The following is a 14,735-nucleotide window of genomic DNA, read 5'->3' as shown; positions in this document are numbered from 1 at the left end:
TTAACTATGCAGGAATTCTCTACAGGACTTCAGCACAGATAATTTTTTTTTCTCTTAACTTGACAGCTTTTGTTTGGCCAAAATGACAACTTATGCAGCATTTGAAGGAAAAAAATAAAACCAAAACATAACAAACCAAACAAAACAAAAACCAAACAAACAAGAACCAAAACCAAATGAAACCAAAAACACCAAACCCAACCAGCAAACAAACAAACAAACAAACACCTCACACAACACTCTTCTCTCCCTTCCAAAACCCAGTACTAGATCTAGAAAAGTCAAACAATTTACTGTGTGGGTAAATGGCACAGTTTAGTCAATTTTCCCAGCTAAGAAATACTTCACTGAGATGGCAACAAAATGCAACTGAAAGCCCTAAACATGTTAGGTACTGCACAATACGCTCTTTTAGACTCTGTGAGCAAATCAAGTCCTGGGGCACAACATATAAATATGCCTCACACAGAAGCACTATTCTTTCTAATGAAAAAACAATAATAATGAAAAGCCTTTCCTCTAATAAAATTACTAGTAAAAATTATCATTAATGGCAGGCTCTATAACAAATTCTGTTGCCCTCCTGCTGTCCTCTGCACCTGCTGACTGTCTGGAATAGCCTGCCTCCTGCCTTGTCCAGCTGTTTTAAACGATACTTCATCTAACAATGCTTTTTAATGACAAGAGTTCTGGGAGGCTGATTCTCCACGATGTGTGCTCAGTGTGAAACTGCCCCTCTTTGTCCTTAGGACCCAGGCAGGAAGCCTGACTCACCTGTTCATTCCTAGTTAACTTGTAGGTCTCTGCAGCACCGTATCATCCCAAATCGGTAGTAAACACAGTGCGGTTCATCACAGAAGAATTCTGCCAAAACAACTTTGGATCAAATTATTTTAGTTGTTCCTACCTGGTCCTCACTACCACAATGAACATAATTGAAGAAAGAAAAACATAACTTGGTTTCTCAGGCTTTGCTGCTCCCCAGATACCACAAAAATTAATAGGCCAGGCAGCGTTCACAGCCCAGGTTTTACCAAGCGAGAGGAAACCCCCTCACAGTGGATTTAACACAGAGCATGTACTAATAAAGAGGGTGAAGGGAACAGTGAGATTCACCTTGTTGAACACAGAGAGTCTATTTAAAAGCAGCATAAGGGCAGGCTCAGAATTCTGCAGCTGAGTATGAAAAATGGTTTTCGGTAAATGTTGAAGTTACCCCTTGAATGCCATCCCTGGAGGTCTGTGCCATTTCCATCTGGCTGCAGACAGCAGATAGCAGGCCTTCAGTGCAACAGGGAGATGATCCGCCTTCTGTGCAGCACTGCTTTTATTTGAGCCAAAGCCAGCAAGTCACTGGGCTCCCAGCCACCTGACAATGAGAAACACAAATTACAGCAGCAAATGGCATTTTTAGCATAAACAATGTTTCCAACCTTCTCTGATTCTGCTCTTCTCTAATTCATGTTTACCGGTTTTGGGGACTAATTCCTCCCATTTTCCTGCCACTCTTTGCATAATTGCATCTGCCTTTACTGATATGCATTGAATTGAGCAAAACTAAGGAATGAGTATATGAAAAGGATATGAAAACTACAGCAGAACAAGACCCACTTTACAGGTGTCTCTTCCTCATTCCTGAGTACCAAACACAGACTGCCTTTGTTTCCCACAGTTAGCTGATATGGCACAAACCCAAACTCATTTTAGGTTACAGGAATCCTTCTGTTGGCTTCAGCACATTTCAGAGCAGAGGTAAGGCAGGAGAAGTCAGTCACAAAACAACATTTTTACTATTTAACAAGGAACCACTCAAAGTTCACTTTTAGGCAACTTTTAGCAGAACTTAAGGAACAAGCTGTACTTCACAGCCCTTTCCTCCTGAGGCCAATGCTTTATTTTCTAAACCACTAAACTTCATTATCTTTGTTGCAGACCACTAGAGATTTGATCTTAGTTGTTGTTTAGGCTAAGAAAGAGCTAGGAAATATAACAACAGTGTATTCCTGTATTCAAAGGTGAGTTTGGTCTCCTTGCTCCACTAAGTTTTAAAGCTTTCCTCCTAAAATTTCTACTAAATTTCTCTCTTCTAAACACTGCTGTTGACAATCAAGGGAAATAAGCAATTGCACACTCTTATAATACTTGAAAGATGTAAAGCTAATCAAACACCTTCATAGTATTTTCATGAAAGATTGCTGACTTAAAGTATGCATGTGCAATTTGAGTGCTCTAGGAAGTTGTACCATAGTCTTAGAGCTTCAGTAAAGACTCAGTTGCAGAACAGCCTAAATTTGTCTATGTTCCAATAGAGTTATCAGGTATTGTTTTGGAAGCTTAAAGTCCCTGTTTTTTGGTTATATGTCAGCCAATTTTATGGTGATGGTCAGCTAATACCACAGACAGCTGATTACATACCTATGGACCAGAAACCACCTGGAAGTCCATTTCCCAAGACACCCTTGGGGCATCCTTTTCCACCACATCCACATACCAACAAGGAATTTTCACACTACAGTGACAAAAGTCTCTTTCTTTTTACCTTCTTTACCAACAATCCAAACACATTTCTTCTTCATGTGACAAAGTACGCATGCACTAAGTGTCTTTGAGACAAAGATGAGAGCCCAGTCAGGTGACATCACTGCACTCACCTTAGGCCTGTGTCAGATGTACATCCATGACAGGTGAGGACATTAACATACACACATCCTATTTAGTAATATGGTGGAGAAGCATCACACTTAAACAGCTCTTGATGGCCTCTGATTTTTTTTTCATCTTCTATAATTTCAGCCTTTTTTTCCCAGTGCTTTTTGCTTTGGGGAAAGGGGTTTCTCCTTTATTTGAAACACAGAACCAAGCTGGAGATTCGTAGCCAGATTCCTATTTTAAATGTTCCAGCACTCGAGAATGTCTAGATTTGGAGTTTTGGTTTGACTCACCACAAAGTCAGAGTTACTTGAACATGGCTTATTGAAGCTCATGTTTTTTACAGTTTCCCAGTTTTGTGAACTTCAGGATATGGGAGTTTAATTTGTCTCTGGTTTTGAAGAGATATCATCTGTGTGATAGTATATAATCCTGTTCAGTATAATTTCCTTTAAAATCTGGGAACTTCCCTAATCACAAATAATCACAAAGAAGAAAACCCAACATGACAATTCATACATTGAAAATGTTAAATTTCCCAGTTCAGTTCGTAACTGTTGTAGTATTTTCTTTTTGTGAAACTAATCTGTATCTGTTACTCTTAGCAGTTAATAGTTTAATTTCAACATAATTTAAACATGCATATCAAAATATTACTAGTGGGAAGAATGATACAGCTTTTTATAGCGTTTTATTCCTCCCAGAAACATGGCTATAAAAAAATTAACATTGTCTTGATTATATCCCTTTTATAAACACAGCAGGATTGGGAAAGCATTCCAGGATATATATCTGTCACTGTAGCTGTATCACCCTATAACTGCTTAGCTGAAATCACTCTCTAATCAGAAAGGGTAATGGATTTCTTCTGCTGTCACTGAAAGGTGATCGTGCAAGTGACAGATGTCAAAAGCATCATTCTTTCTGAACTCTCTCCTCACAGCTGAGATTAAATAGAATAGCTTAATTGCACCTTGGGCTCATTTAGACTGTTTGGAAGAAGGTAAGATTTTAGCATCTGTTCTACATTCTTGTAGTCCTGAGCTTGATATTTGGTACCTAGAGAGAGACAAAATGCGGCTTTATTTTCTATCTTCTGGGGAGATTTGAAAAACCCAATAAGATAACCAGGAGAATCTACACATGGGGTTAAAAAGAGATAATCTGAATAAAGACCAGGGAAAAACACAACCTAAGCTTTGAAGCTGCCTGAAGTACAACATTCTAAGCTGTCTGTGAGGGTTTACAATGAGTGGGGGCAAGAACAGTGGTTTGGCTCTGCCCATCACCCTGCATCGTGGAGAGGAGCCCAGGTACCTGCCTTCCTCCTGCTTGTGCACAGCAGGCTAAGGGCTGTAAGGGAAAGAAAATTAAGGTCTATAAAGTTACTTCCAAGGCAGTCACAGCAGACATAAGATCAGTTTAGTGCCTTTGTTCTCAGCTGCAGTTCTGCGTGGTGTCTGGGAAATTCCTATTGAAATCCCAGTCACACAGAAAGACACTTTGGGTACATATGGCATAAGTGCACTGTTCCTTTTTTATGGGTAACATTTACCTGTAGGGTTTGGTTATCCTATAAACTAGCATATAAGACTATCCTCAAGGGCTCTCTCATCAGCAAAGAAAAAAAACACTTGTAGCTCGCTTGGCTTCTGCATTTCCTATTAGAGAAAATAACTTGCTGCAGTCACACAAAAGGTAAATAGATATTTCACCATCATATCACTGTTAGCTAGCACTGAGCTTTAAAATTCAACAGCATGGCCATACTGAAAGGAAAAGACAAGACAAGAAGAACCCACGTTCTCTGAATCAACAAGTCTTGAATTGCTACAGAAGGATGGGAGAAAAGGATTTGAATTAAGTCTTTCACCCAGAATCTACAACATTCAGGTTTTGAGGTAATAAGAAAAAATATTTCTACAGATGGGTTGGAGTAACAGGAGGAGAAAATGTGAGAAGTCTGCACAAGAAAAAAAAATACTTTGTACTCAGTCATCAAGCTTATATTAGGTTTGTAGCCAAATAGCTTTATTTTATTTTTCAATTACCAGACAAGCTCATTTATGGAATAGCATGGGCTTTGCTTTCCTACAGTTTTTCACATAATAGATAGTTGAAAACCTTTTCCTTTCATGCTTTCAAGTTCTTATTGTATACAATTGTTTTCCTTGGGGGATTATACCTGATCCCATGAAGCTTTCCCTGCCAAGACAGTCCAGCCTCATTGTGGAATAAGAGCAGACATTGATAGGCAGGGACCACAAGGGAGGCTGCAGCAGCTCTGGGCCCCTCTCTCCCAGCAGGGTTTTGCTGCTCAGCCTGTAAGGGTCACCTGAGCATGGCTTAAAGGATCTGGAAAGGAGAGGATATCTGAAGGCCAAATATTTAAAAAATGCAAGCCCTTTGCCATTTCTTCATGAACCTCTCCCATCAAATAAAGTAGATTCAACATCGTTTGTTTCTAAATGTGCTGGAAATGAAAATAACTGCAGTTATTGAAGCTGTGGGAGGTACAATGGATATTTCAGCTGTAACAGGATGAGAATGCCTGTTCAAAAGTTCCCTTCAAGCTCTTTATAGCAGACAAATCCTCAAAAGAAAACATACTTTGTTAACTTTCATTTGAATACATCCTGCTCCAGCCAGACAGCCCACTTAAAATGACACAGAGGTAGTAAATTGTTCTACTGATTGGTTAGCTGGAGTTTAACAGCTTGAGCTTATCAGGGAAGTGATAGGAACAAAAGTGTCGGACATGTCATCATTCAGACAAGATCTCCTTCTACTCTTCCTGAACCTCTGAGGTGAAGGCCTTTAATTCCTCTTTGCAGTAAAAGATGTGTCATGGAAACAGCGGGAGATGGACAAAAGCCACCCAGAAGGGATCTTACTCAACAAACTTTGCATATAGCATCCCACAAGAAACCCTATTAATGTGAATTATTTCAATAGCTGCGGTGCTGTATGGGTCCATGTTTTTCCAAGAGAGTGTTTTCCTCAAAAAGTCCCTGATGAGGAAGAAACAACAGGAGATCTCGTCCTCAAGACACTTCCAATATCTAGCAACTGAAAGATGATGAGAAGTACAGATTTCCTGTTATTTTGTTCTGAGAAATGGCACCCCAAGGCATTAAAATGCCCATGGAAATATGGAGGGCCAGATTTTCACAGGCACTCACAGCACGCACTGTTGAATGGAGAAATGCTCAATTCCTGTTTTCTGGCCAATCCACTTAGGCTGCCGACTTCTGGCTCTTAATCCCCTCCAGAGCTCAATGGCTTGTGCCCAATAACACACACGTCACTAAACCCAGCATTGTAAGACAGCTACAAGCTGATCAGAAGCACTTGTAGGTTTGGTTATTTGTTTGATGTTGCAGTCAACCTTTGAATTGCCTCTGAAGAAACAGGAGTAAATAACACACATCCGGTCTGGCCAAAAGCATTTTATCAATGCCAAAATCTCCACAATGTACAAGACTGTACAACAGGCAAGGACAATCCCTCAAAGGCAACTGTGATTGTTGCATGAAAGAGTAACAGAGCTCAATTAACCAATTAAATGGTCTGCCAAGAGACCAAGGAATTCACTGTTCAAACATATCCAAAGTTAGCCTAAACGGAAAGCGTAGAGGTATGGAATATAAGATGGTCTCACAAGAAAATCAATACTACAGGTATCCATTGGTAAGGTATCCCAAAACTGAAGGGTCAAAAGAGACCATAGGTCATGAGAAGGATGGGGAAACAGACATTTAGTACAGTGATGGTGTTCATTTAACACTCTGAAATAAAACACAATGTGGAAATCCATCAGTCAGGTGTGGCTCTCAGTTGTGGTGGGTACGAAAACAGAGATAACATGTCATATCCTCCCTCCTAGGATGTTATTGCAGGAGATTCTATGTATGACATACTAATTTGAGCTTCAGAGAAGATAATCCAACATATCACAATTTAACATTAGATGTAAAGCTTCCTCATTCAACCTCACCTCCTGTGTTTCTCTGGTTTGTTTTCCAAAACATAGCTACAGCTCCTAGTGAAATCAGATGGATTTATGAAAGGGAAATCATTCCAGACCAACCTGACAGCATTCTATTATCACATGGCTAGAGCAGAAGATGAAGGGAGAAAACTGTGGATATTGTTTACCTTGACTCATGCAAAGCTTTTGACGTAGTCTGCCATAATATCCTCACAAACAACAGTAGGACCCACACTGTTTAACATCTTCACGGTGGGACAGAGTGCATCTTCTCAAATTTGCAGATGACACACAGCTAGAAGGGCTGATGCACCAGCTGGCTGTGCTGCCACAGAGAGGCACAAGGACAGGCTGGAGAAATGGGAGCAATGGAGAAACTTTCCCTTCAACAGAGGGAAGTGCCTCTGGGGAGCAATAATCTCCTGCACCAGAATAAGGTGGGGACTGACAGGCTGAAAAGCAGGTTTTTGGAGAAAGTTCTGGGGCTCCTGGTGGACACCACAGTGACCACAAACCAGTAGTGCATCTTTACAGCAGAGATAAGCAGGTATCAGCACATATCTGGAAATCTGTGCCCAGTGCTGAGCTCCCCAGGACAGGAGAAACGCAGAGACACAAGAACAGGTCCAGCAAAAGGCTACAAAGATGATCATAAGAGCTTGCAGCATCTGACAGATAAGGAGAGGCTGAGAAGATTGGGGCTATTCAATCTGGAGAAGATAACTCTGGGTGGGGGGGAAGGGCAAATAAAAATAAATGCCTGATGGGAGGGATTAAGGAGATGAAGCCAGGTTCTTCTTAGTAGTATCCAATAACAAGTGACAGGACAGGAGTCAACAGGCACAAATCGACTAAAAGGAAATTCCATTCAAACATATGAGAACACTTTTTCTGTGAGGGGGCCCAAAGAGTAGAACAGGCTGCCCAGAGAGGTTGTGGAGCCTCCATTCTTGGAGGTAACACAAATCCTGGTTATATATAGGCAACCTTGTAGCTGATCCTATTCTGAGGAGCTGGAGTAGACAGTCTCTGGACATCCCTTCCAACCTCAACTGTTCTGTGAAAACATGCCAATCACAGTTAGAATCTATGAAAAGTAAAGGCATCCATAAAGTGTTGAGTTTCTGTCTACATTTACTAAGAATGTATTTACTGCAGGTTTCACGTTTACCTTGAGGCTCTCTGCAACTTTTCAGCAAAGTAACTGGAACTTATGTACACTACCAAAAGAAAAGCAAACCTCGTGGCTGCTAAGTGTAACATTAAACTGATTTTAATGTCCATGATGCAGTAGGTGGTGGTGTTAAACAGAAAAGTTTTCAATAAAGCTTTTCACTCCAATGCATTTGGAGTGTCTCAAGCCTCACCATACATACGTAATATGTATGCATTCACTTACAGATCTCTGTATCTTAAGGAACTGTCCTCTGTGGTTTACACAATTTGCTTGTTCTTTTTGGCAAAATCTAGGAGCTGTTTGATTCTTCTCTTTATTTCTACCAGTATTCTCACAACTCACCCCTCCTTGTACAATACCACTTCTTTGTTTCTGATTTTTCTCTTTCACCTTTTGCTCTTCCCAGTGTGTGATTCCCAGTCAGTTGACATCTCATGATAGCCATAACACATCTGAAAACAATCTGAAAGTCCTAGTCCTATCAGTTCAGTGCCAAAGACAGCCATTTTGTATACAATTTGGCAGAGGCTAATCTAACTCTTTACATCTGTTTTCCCTTTATTTTTTTTCCTTTTTTTTTAATTTCCCTTTTCTTTTTTAGGGAGGGATAGAGGTAACTGAATCAAAACTTCAGGCAAAAAAAGAAGCCAGAGCCTCTTATAGTAATTTACTGAGGTCCAGAAATGCATAATTGCCTGTTGCTGCTGTTCTAATTCCAGACTTAGTCAGCAGTATGGTAAACGAAACCATAGTAGCTCAAGAACACAAAGAGATACAGATAGACTCCAAAGAGTCATTAAGCCCCCCAAACCAGCTGCAGGTCTGTAGGCCTGTCTGTCTGTAGGTCTGTAAACTCTGCTTCTCTGAGAGGAAAACTCATCCCTAAACTCCAAAGTAACATTTAGAAATAAATTGATAGAAAGAATACAAGTTTAAAGGAAAATCTGCTGGAATCAGACCATTCCAGCACATGCAATGTTTGTAATAAATCCTCCAGTAGTTTGTGCTCTTCGTTGCAGATGTCCATAAGCTATTTGCTTATTTTCCCAAGGTATTTAAGATATTCAAACATTTTTTTTTCCCCGAAATGCTGATATGAATTGTATGGACAAAGTAAACAGAGTACTCTGTTAGAGTTTCCCTTTTTACAAATGAGCCATAAAATTGTCCATTAATCAGCATTGCTTCCCCAGGGGTTGAACTGCATTGTTGAGGTTTCCTTTTCCATTTTTGATCCCTGTTGAGGAGATTAAAAAAAAAAAAATCACAATGCAGTAAACCAAAAAGAATAGGCCTTTGAAAACTGCCCTACTCTCCACAGCCCTTGGGCAGAGCTGGAGTTTCATCAGTGGTGGAGAATTCTAAATTTAAGCACTGCCTATTTTCATCCCTTACCTTCTAGTAAAATAATAGCCCTATCATGGCTCCTTCACTTCCCATCCAGAGAACACGGTGTTCCTACCTATTTAAATTACTCCAACAAGTTCCTTAGAACAATAAAAAGGCCGTTTAAGGTCTCCTGGGGTAAGTATCTACAACCGGGGAAATAATGAAAAGCTGAGAGAATTTACTGGGAATCTGGCATTTCAGAGCTTTGCCTCCTGTTAATTCCTGAGAAAGGTGTCAGTTCTGACAGTGCTTGAATTTATCTGGAGGGCATATCCTTTTAAAACAGGGCAGAAAGAAATATCCATCTATTGTACCTGTCACTCCTCAACGTGTGCTGTCTGCAGGCACAGGGTCAGCCGGCAACTCCACTGCACGTCGGGTCTTTGAAGATCCAACTCATTGCCCAGGACGGCCAAGCCTGCACCTGGTTTTGAAGGTGCACAACGGGAGCGGGGTTGAGGAGTCAATCTCAGTTGCCACAGGTTTTATACCTCACTTTGCTGTGTTTTTTTTAAATAGGTAGAAAGGTCACAAGGCTTACGGGGAGCACTGGAGGCTGCTGTAAAATAGCACAAAATGAACAAAGTCCAGCAAAGTGTGCATGTTCATGCCACCTGTAGAGCTGGCCTCTAGCTGTCATAGATTTGCTAACTGCCATCTAAAAGCTAATGCCTTTGTCCTCTAAGTGTTAGATAATTTAATATGAACTTTTCAATTCGCCCTGACGAAAATTAAAACTTGGGGTTTTATATTGCCTCTTCTGCCTTCCCTGTCTTTCACTATCTGTCACACATTTGGGGGGAGATGACATAAGCTCCTTGCAGGGGTATATTTTTAGCAGAGCAGCTTATTTAGCATGCAAACCAAATACATAATCAAAGTGCTTTTTTTTTTTTTTTTAAAAGGGAAAGTCATCTCAAGGTTGACTTAAAAGCCAAACAGCTTTATCTCACCAAAGTCTTGGTTAAGTGCTGCAGTGTGTAGCCCTATGTGTAAGATGAGTGCTCTTTCCAGCGAGGCTGTGTTGATCTATGATCTAATCTAGGCTCTTTAAATAAGCTTTTAAGTGTGTAACTAAGAACCCCTTTATCTGTTATTAATGTCTCGTTCTGTTATCACTGCAAGCAATTTAAATATACTGGTCATATTTGATGAATTCCTCTACAGATTTCCTTTCCTCCCAAAAATATACGAAGCTTGGTAAGGAACTTTTTTTTCCTTCTGCATTCCTTATGAGCTCAGTAGCATTCTAACAACATTAGCCTCATGAACATAAAACCCTGAAATGTCTGGACATGCATGCAATGTGACTCACTCACACCTAGTGAACAAGTTCTCTCATTCAAAGACTACAGAAGTGTGAGTTTCTTGAATCACTGATTTTATTAGTACAAACATGCTGAACTTTACTGACATACCTTTTACTTTATTGGCGTACCTTATTTTATAAGTCTTAAAGACCTTGGCAGGTTTTCCACAGTTAATTTAATCGAGATAACATTCAGGGGAGAAAATAGAATACCATACTAAATCATAAAAGGAATTTCTCCTAATCTCTCTCATGTTAGCAGTGGCTGACCTAAGAAGGTACCTGTCACATAACCTGGCTTTTTCTCATAGGGGTTTATTTATTCTTGTCTAAAGCCAGATCTTACCACAGCTGTGACTCCAGTTCAGTCTGAGCTGTGGGAAATGTCTTTAGTTTTCACATACTGTTAGGGAAGCCCTGTGTCCTGCATGAAACCTAAAGCAATACTCATTATGCATATTTGCATTGGCTTCTCTGTCATCCAGGAAAAATGTTCTTTAAAAAGAGCAAATAAAGGAAAAGCTGCTAGAAACAATTAACTGGTTTGGGAACAGTACCTGCCAAGTCAGCTTTTAACTTGTACATCCAGTTGCCACAGAATTTGATCCTCTCCATAGCACATTGTGTCTGACTTATCCTGTTGCATCTCAGAACTGCTAAGCCTTCTTCTGTGGACAAAAAGAAAGATATCACAAAGGTCACATCTACCTTTCTACCCTTTCTAAATCTTCCAGCCCCAGAAAAGAAAGGTGTTTCTTTTCTTAAACACATAGTCTGCTGCAATGACAGATATTTAGCTAAGTGGTGAGATAAATGAATATGCAAAAGTTAAAATCAGGATTACAGTTCTGCTCTTGCTTAAATAAAAACACCTGATGAAGTATTTTATTCTGACCTTCAACTGCCTTATCCATAATCAACTGAGACTTACAATCCTTCAGCAGGTATTATACTGATGAGAATTTTCTGTGCTAGCTAAGAAGGCTGAAGCAAGTTTTGACTTCTTTGTTAACAAGGAAGTGCCTCTAGACAATTTCAGTCACAGCCCCTGTACCTCCCTCCAGCAAACTATTGCAAAACTGGTTCAGTAGTGTGATCCTGATGCCTTATTTATGCCAAGTCAGTGACCAAAAGCAGCTCTAAAGGCAGTTGAACAAAAAGAATAAGTGTAGAGCATTCAGAATGAGCCTGAAAGTCTCATCCTACTATGTGTTTATATGGAGATACAAATCCAGTAAGGAGTGGATAAAGATGTAATTCAGCAATATCTGATTTTTCCATTGCTTAGAGATTCAAGAGTAGTCATTTCATCTTGTTCACACTGACACACACAGGCATACCCACATCCTTATATGTGCATGCACACACACAGAACAGAGAAAACAAGAAATCACGGTTTCAAAAAACACCTCAATAAAACATCATTAAAGCAGAAGGTGCAGAGCTTGGAAATGTTAAACTCCTTGCTAACAGCGAGTTTGTACCCAGCCCTTTGTGAGAACTGGTCTGTGAATAGTGTACTACATTTTTAATGGACGTTCTTGTCTCTTAATTCATAACCCTGAGTCTTAAAACTGCATCATAAAGGCTCCTATCACAACTTAATATACTACCAGATTGTGATATACCAAATTCCAGGCAAGAAAGCAATGAAACCATAAATTCCTTCAATGAATGTTACTAAGCCTGATGTTTCAGAAACACAGCTCAGCTAATTGCATCCTAATACATAAATTCAAGCCAGTACAAAACGTAACGTGCATTACACTTAGGAAGCCTGAGTAAAAGACCCAAGGATGTAGGTAATTCCTTATAATAGTTACTAGGAAAGAGTGAATTCTGTACTAACATGTCTTGCCTCATCTTTCAAAATCCATTTTATAACTGTAAAATGCCTCCTTCATTGCCCTCTTGCTTCTAGTACTGACTTGATTTTTTTTTTCTCTCCTTTTTTTTTTTTTTTTAATTCCTTGCTCTGTTAACAACCTTTGCAATGCAGAGGGTCTTGCTGGAAAAAAAAAAAAACGCCTGGAGCCTTCATATCATTTGCATATCATTTTAAATACATTTACATCACATTTTAATCAAGGAAAATGCAAACGCACGGTTATAACTTTTTATTTATAGAGTTCTTATAAGGCACTCAGCAAAACATACAGACAAAATATGACCTCAAGGCTGAAAAGGAAAAAGTAGCAGTGAGAAGACTGTTAGCATGTCTTGAAAATCCATCTGATAATTGTCCTGCTTTACATTTAGCTATTATTGTTTGAGGCTATTTAGGAACTTGTAATGTTTTGATTTAATCAGTTTTATGATAGAAAAAGTCTGTCTACAAGTACCCACAAAGCAGCTCATGCATAGAGCACACATGACTCTCTTAGTTCTGGTTGTCATCTGGCAGAAACCTGCTGGGACAGAGATGCTCAAACTCAAGGGTGCTTGCAATGGGCAGATTCCTGACAGATCTCGCATGATCCTCACCCTCAGATTTCAAAGTTCTGCTGCAAATAACACCCCAGATAACCTGACATCTATTGCATCTCCTCAAATTGCCATGATATGATCAGCCAACCTCCATCTCACATTTCCTGGAAATATGCAGCTGGTAAGGGGGAAGGGTCACGATAGCAAAGCTGGACAGGAAAAAGGTGTTGTGCTCTTCCTCACACCCCCTTGTCACCCACTCACAAGTCTTCCCACCCAAGCCTCCTCAACAGCTGCCAGAAGATCCAGGACTTCCCCTCCCTACCTCCCCCTCCAAAAATACAAGTATTCCAGTGGCTGACTGCCCTCTGCCTCCCAGTTTAGAGGCTGCTGTGATCTGCTGAGGGGGAACTTTCAAGGGAGCTCTACAATTACAGACAGAGCCTCAATACTGGAGAAATTTTGTAAGGTCGTGCTTTAAAAAGTCAAGCGATGCCAAAATTAAAGCCATCTGAAGAATTCTGATTCTCAGAACTACACTGAAAGTCTCCATGAGAACCTGTGACAGAAACAAGACATGATTAATGCTAGATTTTAACTACATTAAAGATGTTCATTTGCCTCACCCAAAAAGTTAAAGCTGGAAAATTTTGGCAGAATTAAAATCCTGAGACAACTTTATCCAAAATATTTTCCAAAATGTGACATTTCCTAGAGGAAATACCTTTAATCAGATTTCCTCCTGGGCCTCTGGAAACCGGAGAAGCAGCTGATTGAGATCGAGAAGATTCTTCTCAGCCTAAAAACTACTCACAAATAAAACAAATAAGAAAGTCACATCTTCAGTAGGTTTGTCCATCTTGAACACTGAATGAGCTGACTCTCCTGCTTGAAAGGAAAGAAGTTATTGTACAAAGATATTGTACTGATGATATTGTACAAAAGTGATGCTTCTGATATGGGAGCTCCATAAATATCTGCCTCAATCTGACAAACAAAGTTATGAGATTTAGTGGGTATTTGTAAAATGTTTAGTGATTCCTGGCTGAAATGCCCTTTTAAAGTATTATCACTATTCTTGTTGTAGAAAATAGGAAAGGCCAGGGTCTTACTAAAGTAAAGGCACAGAAAACACAGGAAATATGTAAGAAAAAGAACAAAAACACTGTGATACTTTAAAAAACACTGCTTCTAAAGGCATCACTTCCTGCTCCATGGTTGGTCTACCTTTTTTATTTTTCCAATCTTCACAAAACATCAGTGTTTCTGTCTTATGTCTTATTCACATGACAGAGATATTGTCTAAACTAATTCTCTTTCAGGGCAGCAAAATAAATGAAACTGCTGCTGCACTATATAAATTTTGCTTTGGGGCTTTAAGGACAGCAATGATACAGGGGAAAACCTGTTCCAGCATACACTGGTCTTCCAAGAAGGGACTCAAGACCTTCCTTCTTTCTTCTGGAAAACATAGGGTTTCTCAGGTAGTAAGGCAGCACTGGTGTGACTGAGGCACAAGATCTCAACCAAGTGACTCTGGACTGTGTTTTGTGCCTGCCCATCCCCAAAGCCCATAAAGAGGGAGGACAGAGGACTTGAGAGGGAAGGAGGTCTCTAAAAGCCAGAGCAGAGCTTTTAGCTAATAGTGAAAGTTAAAAACTAAACCCTGTGGGTTTGGGATTTATTTTGTTTTGTTGGTGTTTTGGCTTATGGTTAGGGATTTTGGTCTGTTGGGGTTTTTAAGCATTAAAATAAAAAACAGAAACAAAAAAACACAACTGTTTGCTACAACA

The 14,735-nt window shown here is 39.8% G+C and overlaps 1 long non-coding RNA gene across 1 annotated transcript; it reads right to left on the bottom strand.

Annotated features, from left to right (window-relative positions):
* Nucleotides 1–1,324: 1,324 nt before the first annotated feature.
* Nucleotides 1,325–11,178, bottom strand: LOC126636274 (uncharacterized). Its single transcript, XR_007627940.1, has 3 exons — nt 11,073–11,178; nt 9,521–9,630; nt 1,325–1,369 (listed from the first exon to the last, which is right to left on the bottom strand). It is a non-coding gene; the product is annotated as an uncharacterized LOC126636274 (long non-coding RNA).
* Between the last annotated feature and the right edge of the window lie 3,557 nt (nt 11,179–14,735).

This window comes from Myiozetetes cayanensis, unplaced genomic scaffold (assembly GCF_022539395.1).
Source record: "Myiozetetes cayanensis isolate MyiCay16 unplaced genomic scaffold, myiCay2020 scf13, whole genome shotgun sequence".
Taxonomy (NCBI): Eukaryota; Metazoa; Chordata; class Aves; order Passeriformes; family Tyrannidae; genus Myiozetetes; species Myiozetetes cayanensis.
This window is presented reverse-complemented; position numbering and strand designations above follow the sequence as displayed.